Here is a 4,004-nt window from a genome sequence, read left to right as displayed (position 1 = left end):
TTCCATCAGGATCACAGCACAGAATCTGCTCTTACTCATATTGTAGATGACATACTTAAAATGCTGGATCATAACAAATCATGCCTTCTAATACTGCTTGATTTATCTGCTGCATTTGACACCTTCAAACACAATAACCTACTGAAAATACTGGAACAAAGAATGGGCTTATCAGGGGTTGTATTACAATGGTTCTCTTCATTCTTCCAAAACAGATCCTTAAGAGTCGAAATGAATCATTCTCTCTCTAAGTCCCACGTGATAACTCTTGGTGTTCCTCAAGGATATTCTCTCCCCCCATTCTCTTTAACCTATTCCTGGAACCACTAGCTTACCACCTAAAATCTTCTAACATCCACTACCATATGCATTCAGAAGACACTCATCTATATCTCAAAATTGCCTCACGAGATGACATTATATCCCTCAATTCCCACCTACAAAAACACACCTCTGGCTCATGGTTAACCACCTCAAACTCAATGCTGATCAAACTGAATTTCTTCTCATCTCTCCACCGAATAACAACCCCAAGATTGATCTGCCCTCATCTTACAGCACTCAAATGCTCGCCCCACATCATAGACTCTGCCAGATCCTTAGGTATTACATAAGACAACCACAGGGGTAATGCAGGATCACATTAGTGCAGTCACCAAAGAAGCAAATTACTAACTGAGCATTCTGCAGAAACTTAAACCCTACCTACCATACAAAGATCTAAAACAAGTGTTCCAATCCCCAGTATTACCCAGACTGGATTATGGTAGTGGCTCACTGTTAGAAGGTGGTTCTGACACTCTGAGCCGCCTGTATTTTTCGCTTTTTGAGCACCTATTGAGCTTATTCTGTGGGAGAGCCTCATAAGTTGGGACTCACCAACCGTGTGCTCATGATGAAAGAGACTGCATGTGGATTTTACGAGTGTCCCCCTAGCTTGACTAGTGCATTGCACAGCAGCTGGAGTAAGGGGCACCATGCTGGTTTCATGCAGACACATGTGTACATACGTGTGCACACAGGTACCGGCTGCGTAAGGGCGATTCCTTGTGTGTGCTACCCAGGAGCAGTACAAAAGGGAGTGGTTATGGACGAAGCATCTGAATCAATCAAATGCTCACACCCAGTCAAAAGATCTGGGTTTAATCTATCACCGTTCTTTAGCCCACTCTGCCACCCCAGTTCAGACATGGCTATATGCAAATCAGTCTGACCCTGTGCCTCATGGGAACAGTCCAGCCCGAACTTCCAAGCCATGTTTTCTCTGGACCGGAAACAAGCTTCCGAGGACCGGTTTCTGGCATTCCAGCCGTCTTCAGCCCGGCTTGCTTGAATCCAGTGGCAAAGTGAGCAAGGGACCCACGTCTGAGCATACCGTGCCACACTTATGGCGGCCAAAAGCGGTACAAAAGGGGGTGGTGATGGACGGAGCATCTGAATCAATCAAACACTCACACCCAGTCAAAAGATCTGGGTTTAATCCATCACCGTTCTTTAGCCCACTCTGCCACCCCAGTTCAGACATGGCTATATGCAAATCAGTCTGACCCTGTGCCTCATGGGAACAGTCCAGCCCGAACTGCCAAGCCATGTCTTCCCTGGACCGGAAACAAGCTTCCGAGGACCCAGGAGCAGCCACAAAGTAAATGGTGTGGCAGGACAAATGGAGAATTGGGTGGTGACATGGAATAGGCTTTAAACAGTGGGAAGAAACATGCCAGGGAAAGTCAGTGTGCTTTACAGTGTTTACTCCATTATTCTCTTATGAGTATAGGGAGCACATGGGCTAGTTTTAATTTCCTAGGGCCTACAAATTACAGACACGCACCAAAGTCCACTGTAACCTTTGTGAGAAGAAGTATTCTACAGAGTCCAAAGTCGTAATTGAACTATTTTTGGGTCATCCAAAATTTTTATATTTCTCCGAGTCAGCTCATAACCAGGGCCTGGCTGGGGAGAGACCCCAGCAGGCTGGGTTAATGACCTTTCTTCCAAGAGCGAAGACCTCCTCTCCAAGAAGAGAAGATTGGTGGAGCTACAGGCTAATCCATCAGCAGCTGTCACCTGGTGCCAGGTACCCAGCTGCACAAGGGAGAAGGCAGCTCTGGGGGAAGGGGCTTTCAGAGACCATGTGGCTAGAGATCCCTGGGCGACTCCATCGTGAACCAACCCAGCGGCCTGGGCAGGAAGGAGGGAGCAGGGGCAGTGAAGTGATGTGTCGCTAGTTGATATAACAAACAAAGACTTCCTGCCAGCCCTTCCCCATTCTTTAAAAAGTGTTTGTACAGGAAGAGAAGCTCTCTCTGGGGTGTGGCCTGCTGAGGCAGAGGGTGCTGGAGCATGGCGCAATGGACAATTGGAAGGAGGTACCCCCTGACAGTCCCAGGATCCTGAACAGTGCCAGGAGAAGAGACCAGGACCAGTGTGCAGAAGCAGGGGCCTCTGCGCAAGGAGAAGAGAGGCCCAAGAGAAGAGCCAGGTGAAAGGCTAGTGCAGGGAGCCAGTGAAGGCAGCTCCCTGCTGAATCCACCCTTTGTGAGACCCAGAGTGCAAAGGAGAGTGCTCCCAGTGGCTGGGGAGCACCACCAGGAGCAAGAGGAGGCAAAAAAGGTACAGATCAGTACCCTGGGGACTCAGATATGCCCCCCAGTAGGTAGGCGACCTTTGATCTCTCAGAAGACCGACGACGAAGTGCGTGGGGCTCCGCCGCCAGTCTTGATTGGGCCCCCGGGGTGGATCAGGTCCCACGGACTTCCCCCAACAGAAGCGAAGGTGGTGAGCGCTGTTGCGCTCCCTGTATAGGGGGAGAAAGCGGGCTCAGGATCCCAACACCGGGCCCACTCAAGGTGGGGGGTATCATCGTGCACCCACTGAAAATGAAGTTGGGGAGCGCCGTTGCGCTCCCTGTGAAGAGTTGCAGGGGAGGGGCCTGGGATTCCAACCCCGGGCCCCATACGAGGAGAAGGAGGTGGGGAGCACTGTCACCCATCTCCTGCGTAGCGGTCTCATGGGCCCAGGACCCTATCTCTTGGCCCAAAGTAAAGCATGGGAGCGCTGCCGGACTCCCCGTGAAGATGTCCCCCCGTGGGGTGCCAACAGCTTACCCTGGCCCTGCAAAAAAAAGCAAAGAAGGGAGCGCTGTTGCTCTCCCAGCGAAGGTGAGCAGAGGGGCCTTGGACCCCATTTCCGGGCCTGAAGTGCTGGAAGGAGGGGGGGGTGCCATCACACTGGAAAAAGCAGGCTAGAACGGATGTGCCGGCTCCTGCAGCTGCACCTGGAGGTGTAGGCCAAGCAGGGGGCTGGCACGAGCAAACTACCATATACTGTGTCAACTCCATGACAGGTTCTTTCCAGTTCACACCATCTATACCTTTGGGTTCCCAAATATTGAAGCACTAACGAGCGTGTGATGCTCTTTTGATACGGATCCTCCGATTGTTCTGCTTATTATAGAAGCTGACCAGTTTGTCTCAGGCCCGGCCGGGTCGGAATTATCACCGGCTGAGCGACAATCCATCGACTTAATATCCTTGAGTACAGCCCTGAGGAAGTCGCGGAAAGATTGTTCCAAATGCGACGAAACACACCTCGGCTGGTTTTTCTCAAAAATTAAAGACTGAACTAATTTGAAACCCATCAAGAGATCTTCTCTGTATTTGTTGGCCTGCATTGTGTACTATATATGTATATATGTTACCTCCAATTTATGTGTGCCTAGGTTTATGCTCAAACCCTTAACTGGGTGTCCGGGTAGGACCGGGCCCCCCAACGAGCCGTGGAATTCCTCACCTGGGGGTGTGGGTGGGACAGGGCTCCCCAACAAAATAATGAGGTGGCGAAGCCGCCTGTGGGACAATCGCGCCTCTCCCATATGCAGCGGTGGAGCCGCTAATAGAATATTCACAGGGAAGACGAGGAAACGCCCCATAGTACCTTGCAGGCCTGGACCGGCCTGCAAGGGCAAACAGCGTTTTCTCTGCTTGTTGTGTCCCCAGGAGAACAAG

Source organism: Lissotriton vulgaris, chromosome 4_1, assembly GCF_964263255.1.
Source record: "Lissotriton vulgaris chromosome 4_1, aLisVul1.2, whole genome shotgun sequence".
NCBI classification, from domain to species: domain Eukaryota; kingdom Metazoa; phylum Chordata; class Amphibia; order Caudata; family Salamandridae; genus Lissotriton; species Lissotriton vulgaris.
Note: the sequence above shows the minus strand (reverse complement) of the source record.